Source organism: Schistocerca nitens, chromosome 1 (assembly GCF_023898315.1).
Source record: "Schistocerca nitens isolate TAMUIC-IGC-003100 chromosome 1, iqSchNite1.1, whole genome shotgun sequence".
Taxonomy (NCBI): Eukaryota; Metazoa; Arthropoda; class Insecta; order Orthoptera; family Acrididae; genus Schistocerca; species Schistocerca nitens.
Genome location: NC_064614.1, coordinates 1,271,909,871 through 1,271,921,949, shown reverse-complemented (window position 1 = coordinate 1,271,921,949; position 12,079 = coordinate 1,271,909,871).

The window sequence follows — 12,079 nt, the reverse complement described above, 5'->3', positions numbered from 1 at the left end:
CGAAAGTAAAACTCACCCCTATCACGTCTGTGGTGGAGGAACTTCTTTTCCGGCTCATAAATAAATACTGACTGACAAGCGCCTTAGTTTTACTCTGGAAAACGTAAATAAGGTTTTAGTTATCTAGCGCGAGGCCAGCTATGGTATGAATGTTTGAGACCACTGGTTTATCAGCAGTTAATTACATTACATATTACACTATTTCAACGTATGGCTGTATGTGTTTTATACTATATTTTTATCTTAGGAAAACTGAAGAGGTTTGAGATCAGTTAGAGCATGAAAGTAGGATAGCGTCTGCTGTGTTGAGCAGTTGTGCATATTTATATTCCCCTTTTTTTTTAATGAGTAACAATATGTTCATATGTCAACAATGTTTATTTTACATTTTAGTTAGTTCTGCTACATAATACTTGTTAGGTCCTATTTCAGGTTTTATATAGCCGAAATGAAGATCTAAAGGAGCATATTTTAGGTGCCAAAAATGCTCTTTTTACGACCTAAAAAATGCGTGTTCTAGTAATAACCAGTTGCACAAACGCGTATACATAACAACATATAGTATGCCTTTTGATTTATCATCTTGTAAGAAGCTTTGTCGTCGTTTATAATGTGTGCCTTCAGTGACATATTATGATAAAAAGTGGTACATAATAACTCATTTTTAACTAAATGAAGCCTAAGACGGACAACCAGCTACGTCCATGAAAGAAATGCTAATGTAGACCAATTATCTACTAGAAGATAAACAAAATAAAGGTGACTGACACAGATAACAGTTTTAATTTTTCTTTTATATCATAAATGGTTTCAATTTACACATCAAAATCCAACATGGAAGAAGTAACGTAACTACAGGATAGACTCGTGGACCTGAAATGCCATCTGACATTTTAAAGAACAGAAAGACAGGGAGTTGTAAGAGCTTTTTATTTCCTTATCAGTTAGTATCTACTGCCAAATAACAAGTAACCAACAGATGAACAAGATCATATTAGACAGGCCTTACATACTGCAAAAACCACGATATGCTGAAAAGATAACTTGCAGAAACTATAAATTATCGAGGAACGGTTGAATTACAGCCAAATTACAGCAATATGTCAACAATAATCAGAAATGCCGAAATGTACGGATCTAAAGCAACCATGTTGGGCAAGGGAGTCTGCATACATCTGGCGAATAAGGGTCTGAAAATTTGAAGAGACATTTGGCGAACGGAGAAACAGGGTGAATTTTGGATACATTGATCAAGAAGAAGGTTGTTTTAAGCATGTTACGGAAGAGAAGATTGAGATTTTCGAGCTCATCATGATTGTGAACGACAAGAATTTGACTCAAAAGATGTGGAGCGAAAGACACTTGACCGGGAAGAACTGAGTGAAAGAAATCGGAAAAGAATGGAAAGCAACTGCGATATTGGAAAAAAATTGATGCACGGAAACACAAGATAGGTTCTGACACAGGATATCCTAGCTGGACCAGTACCGGGTTCAAAAAGGTTCTGACACAGGATATCCTAGCTGGACCAGTACCGGGTTCAAAAACAAGATGAAAATAGGGAGAAACAAGAGGAACGAGAGGTATTGTTTAGAAGGATGAAGTGATGAACAACTCATTCGAGAATCCAAACGATCGATACGAACCAAAGAAGTAAGTAAACTGCCACTGATAGACAGTTTATAGCAAAGAATATCTTATTTCATTCGGTAACTTTTTTTAAAATTTGCGTAAACTACTAGAATTTTTTTAAAATTATTTACTTTTGCCTTGCTTTGCAGAAGATCCCTTGGTATTTCGCTTAAGCCTGGAAGAATGAAGTTAGATCCAGAACAAAAAAAATTAAAAACATAAAGAAAGAAATGAGACATAGCGATCATACACGTTTTTCCTCCAATCCCTTAACTGCATCACATTCTATAGAGCGTGCACCACATGAATTGCATACGTAAACGTGGGAAGATAACCTGTAGAGACTGTGATGTAATGATATCAATAAAAACACGTTGCGTATCATTCCTAGCGCTAACGAGTTGATGAAGGAACACAATATCAAAGAAAGGAAAGTGAAGCTAGAGTTACAAAATTTTATTCAAGATGCAATAAAAATTGTTACCCATATAAGTTCATCATTAAGTGCTTAACATGCAGGGTATTCCCAAATTACCGTTACAGATTTTTAGGACTTGTAGAGTGGAGTGAACACATAATAATTTGTTTAGAAACCCATTTCCGGAAACGTCAGCCAACGACGCTGCAGGCCGTCAAAGTTTTATGCGCCGGTGTCTGTAAATGTATGTATATGCAGGATGATTCCGCGATGATGTTACAACTTTCTAGGGCGATGGAGAAGGATAAATGTATCAGTTTGGAGTAAGGTCCTTTGATACCTCTGACAGTGGAATACATGTACTGGTTCTGTTGTTGCTAAAGTTTTAGGGCAAGCAACTTCCGGATGTGCTGGTAGGGACCAAAACGAGAAAAAACGTTCCGTAAACATGGGCTCTAAAACACATACCTGAGGCACTACGAGCACTTGTTTATCGATGCTGCTGTGAAACATCTCTTCTACTGAACAAGTACTCATAGCTCATAAGGTATGCATTTTAGAGCCCACTTTTGCTAAATGCTTTTTCTTGTTTTGGGTGCATACTTCTATCTCTGAAAGTTGCCCACCCTACAGTTTTAGCAACAACAGTAGCGGTACATGTATTCCGCTATCAGAGATATAAGAACGATTTTCTCTTGCAACCTTCGAGTCGTTCGTTTCCGGACCAGGGACCCTTACCTCAAATTGATACATTTAATCCTTCTGCTTTCATCCTAGAAAGTCTGTAACATCATTACGGAATCATATGCACCGGCGCCTGTAAATGTATGTGTGTACAGTGTAACTTTGAGGCTCTGTAGCGTCGTAGGATGACGTTTCTAGGCATGGGTTGCTGCTCAAAGTATTATGTACTCACTCTTCTCTACAAGTCATAGAAGTTTGTAACGGGAATTTACGAACACTCTGTATGTAGCGTCATTGTTTCTACATAGCAGTTTAGAACCTGCTCTTTCAGTAGAGGTTGTATAAGGCTGAAGCAGAGATCATTTACGTTTAGTAGCAGATTTCTTCACATTACAGTTTCCTTGCTAATGACCACATTTCAGTTATCTACGTTATAAGAAACTAGTACGAAATTTCGATCGAGCGTCTACCAATGTAACGAGAGACAGGTTTCTACGCAACAGACAATCCTGAAAGACACTATATACGAATACATCATTATGTAAGTATAGCCGCACATTTGAGAGCTATGTGCGTGATCAACCAAATAACTTCAGAGCGTTCGCCAACTATGCCAGAAACCAAGCCAACGAGCTTCGCCTTGGAGACCTGGGCTCTGTGTTAAAGGCACTCAGTACGTGTCAGCTATGTCATTGGCAGCTGCATTAATAAGGTGAGACTGTCACCGTTCCGGAGGCTGGTCTGAATTCCCACTATGCGTTGATCCTACAGAATGTGGTATGCCCTTGTCTTCCTCCGACCCTTGAACTTACCCGCACAACCAACTTTAAGGGGACCAACAGGTCAATAGGAACCAGAATCACGATGCAGCAAGACATTTTTACATTAAAAAATCAATGTCGGGGATGAAACAAGAAACTTATCGAGAAACCCTGTAGTAATAACTGGAGAGCATCAGCAGAAAGGCTTCGAACTTCCTCAGTTAAGTGTTGTGCTCCGGTGTGCTTGGACAGCCCGCACGTAAATAGGGCAGACACTCAGCTCAATAAAACCACAAGGATCATCTCTGGGTGGACGATAACTGCTCCCCTATACCGGCTTCCAATAGCCATATAGCCCCTCCTATGGTAAGAAGACAAGAAGCACTGTTGAAAGAATATTCCAAAATGATGAATAGTCTTCAAGTTCCCACCATGAAGATATTCCTGGGTTGACAACAAACCGAGTTGGTTACAGATTCCCATCCCTGCGACTGGTGAAACGACTTGCTGATAGCAGCTACACCATTAACACTAACGGCGTGAACCCAGGACTATGAGTGACCCACCCAAAGTGCGGCATATTCATAAACCTCTACAGAAACGAAGGGTTTTGAACTCCCACAGCATTAGTTGACGTATATGAATCGCAACCGAACAAGACTCTGAGTGTCCGCATAGAACAGGCACATGTGGGGTAAGCTGTCCACCCCAACCTGGTTGTGGAGCTTCGAACCGGCACATAGTCGAGGAGTGTAGACTGAGAGGCTACCTGTGTGATCGAAACGTCTTTTTCGTGGCTGCACCACCAAGCCTCGAATGGGTAAGAAGAATGGCCATTAGCACGTAATAACTGATTGTTGGTTAAATGTGCCGTTTGTGTTTTTTCTCCAGTTTCTCTCGGTTTATCATGTACAGTGTTATACATCAAATAAATAAACTGTTAAAACTACTGCAAAGTTTATTACATGTGATATACTATTTATTACATAGAAACATAGTGAGGAGATAATCTAGGATGTAGAATGTCAAGAAAGAAGAATACGTAATGAAAACAGAAAGACCTAGGCCGCTGTCGCTTTCTTAGATCCTAGGTGGACGCTTCTCTGCCCGCTACGTTACTTAAGTGGAATATCGGCCTGGTTAAATTTCCTTCGTAGGTTAAATGAAACTATTTTCCGCGACGCAACGATTAAATACATGCCGTATACCTCAGTCTTAAATTAATACGCTGTTAAGGACCAGAAACCAAGACTCTTCCTATTAAAATACACATCCGATATCGACAATCGTTCCTGGGAAGTCTGTCGTGAGGTTTCGCTTCTGATTTGTAGATTACGAGCATTGTGTGATATCGAGAAGTGATGCTTGTCGATTCCTCGTATGGAGGGCGCTACAGTCGGCATCGTGGTATCTCAGTATCTGTGCACACTGTTACACCCCATTGACTTCACTAGCGTTGACTGCCGTAGTTTGTGGCGTCCGTTGTGCGGCTTCCGCTCGTCGTGGAAACCTCTTCTTACGGTGATGAGGAGGTTGCCTTTATTACGCGAGCAGTGTGTCCTGGACTTCACCTCACTGCAGTTTACTGCTCGTCGCCGCAGTCCTTGGTGAGTGCGGAACATGTGCTGATGTGCTGCACAGTGTAGTTGTTAGAAAATATTGACTGTTTATGCACAGGCTACGTATAAGCTAAGTCATGATGCCGATATATGCTTTGTATACGGGGCTTTGGATAACTTTAATTACTCCCTGAAACCATTTTTACTTACGTATTCGGGAGAAAGTTGAAACGTTACTTGTCGGTATACTTAGTAGTAAAAAACGAAAAACAAAAATTCAGAGTACAAACGCTAATTCCTAATTTCTGACAGTAGCTGCTGAGGAAACTTGAGCATAGTAGCTGTGCTCTGTAGTCAAATGTACAATATTTCATGCGCGGAAGACTCACTTAGCAAATGAATCTCAGTTAGCAACAGTGTTGTAAGCTGGGAGCATTGGGCGTACCGCAATGGATTGTAGAATGAGAGATTTTTCTTGAAACATTATTTTTAAAATTATGGAATATGATTATTTACTTTGTGTGTGTGTGTGTGTGTGTGTGTGTGTGTGTGTGTGTGTGTGTGTGGTGTGTGTGAGCTCGTGGTGCATCCCAAGTGCTACTCACAACTCTTCCTCAGATAAAGTGAACTATCCACAGAGAGAGTAGACACTTGTTTCGCGTTCTTCCCCTCCACTAATCCTCTCCATTACGGCACTAGCTTGACTTGCACACCGCAGCCCCCATTAAAACCAAACAGTTAATGTGTGCACTATACTTATTGTTCGTAAATCACTTGATTGCTGCACTACTCCTTTCTGAACTGCCAGATATTGGAACACTTAAAGCCGTTAATACTTTGTCTGACCACTTTAATAGTAATCGAATGCTGTCTACAGCGCACTGTAGTATCTCTTACGTAGTTACTGCTGTTCGTGTTCATTAATTCATTTGCTTCGAAGCAAGTAATGAGGCAATTTCTGGACTACTGCAGATACTATCTAATACTCTAAGACATTTGTTTGAGCTATTTAGTGTCTGTTACATATCTCGCTTTTATTATTAGTAATGTGCGGGACGAACAACATACCTGTGTAGTGGGTGGATTGAGAAACCTGTAACCTACATCGCATTAATGCTATTGAGGAAAAGTATTTATTGGTAGCTTACATCATCAGAATGGCTTACAAAATTGAGGATAGTAATGACCTTTTGAAATTGTTTCGTGACCAGAACAGAATTCAATGATTTAGTTTTTATCCCTCAGAAAATGTAATTTTACCACCAGGCTTGGAAAGACTGGTTTACACTATGACTGTAGGAATAACTGTTTGGTGGCCACTAGAACTTGTAACAGTTCAAAGACCCCTACGCACGCTTCAGCATTTGGACCGACCGCCCTATTTCGTGGCAGCCTTCAGGCACGTCTCGACAGACTGCACTCGGCGATTACAGCGCCGGTGTGTTGTGATTTGCTAACATTAACTTCATTGAGTTTGTCCTGAAAGTTGCTCCTTGGTTTTGCACAGAAACAAGGGTTTTCCTCGGCTGTTATAGACGTAACAAAGCCAAAAAATCAGAAAGCTGTGGGCAAAATAGCGACTAATGCATGGAAGGAAATTCACCCAAGTTCCGCTACTTACGCAACTGGGAGCCGATGGTTTTCGTAATTAAGTAGGAATGGATGAATCGTGTGTTTCGGACCTGCTGAAATCAAATCATTCTTAACGAAAACGGATGGTCATCAGAGAGGCTGTTGCCTACATTGATTTCTGCCCCATAGCAGAAGTTAGAGGATCTCAAATTCAGTGCTGTTGTATCCCCACAATTATTACTTACAATTATTCGTGAAACATGCATCGTGATTTATAGTTTGCTACAGAAATACATCATTGTAATGCAAAGTTTGATTTGACACACTGACAAGTAAGTTTAAAAAAACTCTAAATTCGAAAGCAGTCTAAACATGGCGGTTGCGCACACTGCGTAATAAATGCCACAGGTACATAAGAAATGAACCATTTAGCAACTGTTAGAACAGTAAAAAAATCACTTCACTTTTCTCATGCAAAATCTGGGCAGGTGCTATGGCATGGAAGGTAACTGAAGAGCCAAATATGATCTTAGCGCTGAATTTATGAAGTTTCAATGACATAAGCTGCTGACAGTGAGCGCTTGGATTTTTCTTGCAACTAACTAATTTGTGGAAAATTGTCACCTTACGTGCCGTTATGTTAGATCACTTGAAATTCTAAAATTTAAACATTTCTTTCTGGACGTGTCTTTCATGTACTGCTTGGGCGTTAGCTTATCAAAATAAATAGAACGTCAATGTTACTGAGTCAGTCTTAAATACTGTGGTATTTAATTTCGGTGCGAATGTTTACCTCACACTCAAATAATTTAAATATGGTTCGTAGCTAGGTGCTGTGATTTTACGGTCTAAGATAAGTTGCTTAACCTGACTTGCGTGGCGGCAACATTTCCACAATCACCGTTTCCAGGCTGTTACCATTAGAATTTGCTCTAAGCGCAAAGCCATTTGTATCGGGTATTTTGTTCCAGTGGTGAGATTCAGCTTCACAGCTACGTATTTACCATTATAGTACAGTTCGTCACTATCGCGACTTCGAAAAAGTTACTGTAGCGCAGGTGAGATGATTTGCCTTTAGTCTCGCATTGTGTGTATTAACGGAAGCGCCAATCAAATCTGTAGCATGTACAAACTAAAACCTTAACTTGATGGGTTAGCCCCTGAAGTTTGAGAAATTTTATTTAACTGATAGCTTACGAAGAATTATTCTAATCAACCGAAATGTTTCAGACAACAGCCAGAATTCTTCACGCATGCTAGAGAATAGATTTACTCGGAAATCGAACGAGTAGGTGCTGTTGGTGCGTTGTATCTTATAGTAACGGAAAAAGTGCAGTGTTTTGCCAAAGGAGTAAATGCGTTAGTATACGTCTTACGACTTTGACGTTACTTACCTCCCATGTTCACTAACGTGCCGTACAGCGTGAACTGACAGTTGGTCACGTCTAGTTTCTCTCGTTAACATAAACTCGTTTGGAGTGAAACATAATACCAAATTTTAGGTGGGATGTAGGTCTGTAGGGTAGGCATGCACTTCATCTATAGAGGTTGTGAGAAACAATCCTAATAGATTGTAAGGGGTGTGCCATGGTAGGTTGTGTTGAAAAGACAAGGAAAAAATAACATACCTTGCACTATTTAATAGTTAATTAACACTGAAGTTGTCAGGCTGTTGCGTGCGCAAATTGAAGTGCCCTCCACATACGACTGTCAGATGTTCTCATAGCGTAGATGATGGCGCACCAGGTTTCTCAGTGTTTGGCTCTGGTTCGATTCCTACTACCGTCACACTCCAAAATTTTTAATCTCTTGTTTGATTGAAAGAAAAACCGAAGGACACGTTTGACGAGTCTCTTTCCGACGCTTGACTTTCCGCGCGGATCGAACTGATAGGCTAGTGTTAATGCTAATTAACTCGGAAATTCCGTAACGTATCGAATTGTTTCCTTACAGTTAATTGTCAGTACAACTTACCGTGAAACACCCTTAAAAGCCTTTCACACTGTTTTTAATCACCCTGTACATCAGTCTAACAAAGTAAATGACGTAGATGTGCTTTTTATGAAAATTTTCAACATACTCTTCGATTTCGCTATACGATTTGTTTCACACGGAAACACAGGGTTTACATAAATTGTGTTAGAGGTAATGAGGCCAAAAAGCTGAAATTTATGGACTAAAGTGACCAATGCGAGCAAACAAATTCACCCATGTTCTTTTACTTAAGCAGCTGCGCCCCGATAGTTTCCATAATTACCCGATAAGGGCGAATTATTCATTTCAGAGTTGAACATCAAACCATTCTTAGCGAAAATGAATGAAGAGGCTGCTAACAACTTCATGATTGCTAGCGACTGGCAGAAGTCAGGAGTACCTCAAATTCAGTGCTATTGTATCCCACGGTTATCGGTTAATATAATTCGTGAAACGCGCAACCTGATTTATAGTTACTAGGTAATCATGCTAAAGCAAAAAAGACGGTTTACATAAACATCATGTACGTAGCATAAAATGACTTCAAAGTTTAAGAAAATTATTTTAAATCCGAACACGAAAGACTACACGTGGTGATGGTATACATAATCTAATAAATACTACAGATGCATCAGAAATGAAGTACTCGGCAACTGTAAGACCTGTAAAACAATTCTATCCTTCGTTCTTCGTAGCAGAAGTATGGATATAGGCTGGACTTTGAACGTTTATAACCATGAAGAAAGTTTAGGGCTATTCAAAAGGAAGGAAAAGACTTCAACACAACTCCAGTATTCCTGGAAAGAGAAATTCAAATTTCTATGCGTTAAAAGAGAACACTGTTGCACTACAAATCCCAGAATGGCAGCTCATTTCCTGCCACACACGAAGCATCAGGTGTCATTATCGAACTCAAAGCTTGAACAAAGCGATGTCTGACACTTCAAAGCTTCAAGCATGGGTGCCGGGGGGCGGGGGGGGGGGGGGTGTATGGAGATAGACGCGGTCATTTACGTGACCCCACAGGTAAGTCGGAAGATAGTCTGGAGACTTGGCAGGAGCTTTATCGCCAGTGGCCTTCCAGGTCTGTCACATATTGACTTACTTGTGGGGTCATGTAAAAGACGGTATTTTCGTCTCTACCCCTCCCCACCACCATGTCTCACACTCATCGTATTGTTCAACCTGTGAGTTACACCAGAACGGTGGCTAACTTCGTGCCAGACACGAAGTAGCTGGTGTGTCGTCGTCTTTGTTCTGTAACACACGGGGCTGACGTTGAATACATAAAAATTTGAACTGTTCTCTTCTCAGGAACGTTGGAATGTTTAAAATCTGTTCCATCTTGAAGAGCGCTGTACATCTTACGAATTAACGACCGCTATACGTCGATATTCCAGTTTTTATATTAAATTTCCCATAAGTACTGAAAAAAAGATCTAAACAGAAATTCGCCGGACATTTACTGAGCCACGCGAAAATCTTACGGATTAGTTAAAAATAGTGCATTTCGTGCATATATATTTCTATATCTGCATGATGTGTCCTTACGGTTTCGATAGCCTCGCACGCTGTCATGTGTGTTTAATCCCGCGCACAGCGACAAGGCCAACTTTCCTCGGAAGGTTAGCACGACAGCGCTACACACGGCATAGTTTGTTGGGTGATGTGCGGCCTACTCGCCCGACATCCGAACAACGAGTGTTCGTCGGTCGGTCGGTCAAAACGTCTACATACGTACAATTTGTCGGTCCGTAAGCCGATAGCTCGATTGGGTAGGGCCCTTAAAACGTGCAACACACTGAAGCCAACTGCGGACAGTGTGAAATTGTGTACAAACTAAGAATACTTCCGTCAGACAATTGACAATGTCAAAGGCCTTGAACTTCCGTCAGGAGTTTCGTTCGTATGGTAGCGAGTGATATAGTATCATTGATTAAACCATTTCTTGGGCTACGGTTGCAGTAGCCTTCTTATGGGTCTACTGGTGTTTCTTCGTACTGAATCACTGACATTGCCATGATGGCTCTGCTGAGCATGTCAAACTGCAATTAATAGGTTCTGTTTCCTAGTGGAAGAGTGGGAAAGCTCATTGTAATGGGTTCGCTGGTGGAGGGAGTGGTGATATGCTGCAGTCTATAATTGGTAATCATCGGTGAATAGTGCCGAGCATTTTGGTTGATTCTCTGATCTTTCATTTCGCCGTCATAGGTGTCACAGCATTGAATTGCACTGCCGCAGTATTTGTGGTGTCCTGCCTCTGTAGGTCTGTTGTACTGCCCATTGCGGATGTAACGCTCGTGCTCCCGTATGCCCATTTGCTCCTGGCGTACCACTTTCGACAATATAGACGTCTACACACTGACAAATGGTATACGCCGCCAGTGTGTAGAGCATGTATCTCATCCTTGGTGAAGCGTAGCACATCCATCTTCAGGGTGCTGTAGAAGACTGACAGCATACCAACGAGGCTCTCCACACAAGGTAAGCGCGTTGCTGGCTGCAGTTCGTCCATGTGCAGCCTACCTTGGGTTCTTTCATCCGTTACCATGGCTGTGCAGATGTTTGGGGGTTGTAACCATCGGAGAACATCCTTCGCGCCTTTGAAAACTGATTAGCTGTGAGAAATACTGCGGTGCAGCACGCGGCTAGTCAGAGCCCGTGTCAGTTATGGGCAGCAATAAGTACACCCAGGAGGCGGCCACTAAAACCGTGGCTGAAACGTTGGTTTCATGAGCGGAAGTAATTTGGAATATGACGCGGTACTGCACCCATAAAGCTTTCATAACGTACTGGCTGTGGAGCTCTGGGCGATTGTAACTTGACTACCTATACCAAAAAATAAATTTTGATACAAATACCGAAATTCTGCCACATAATTGCCGTTTTTAAATCAAGAAGTTCTAAATTTTTCTGCTGTCTCTGTACTGGTACTATACTTTCAAATTTATAAAAAATTTTTGTTCAGCCGGACAGTTACAATTTTCACTTTTTCTCTGGTGAGTGGACATATAATTTTCCGATGATAATGGGCTATTTTGTTTCGTGGCTTCTCATGACACAATAGGTTACTCGGCTCTAATAGTTTTGCAGACACTGTACGAAGCTACGTGATTATTCAATGGAATTCTTCTGAAAACACGACTCAGATTCTATAGAAAGTGGTACGAAAATTCCGAGCTCGTTGCTGTGGAACCACCAGGTTGGCCTTCCCTGCCGTGTAGGAGCACAGGTGAGCTGTGCACACGTCACTCACTGCGGCCGGAACTGCGCAGACGGTTGCTTGGCGACAGTGAACGCGTGCAGAGTAAACGATGGTTGCATCTGAAGCAGTCAAAAAGGAACGGTTTCCAGCGATAGTTTCAGTAATGCAATACTTGGCGAACTACAGCTACCGGCTAGCAGTTAAATTATCAGATTACGTAGCAGGCAATCTGTGCAACACTTGACTAGGTCACAGATCGGCGGTGACAGGTTTC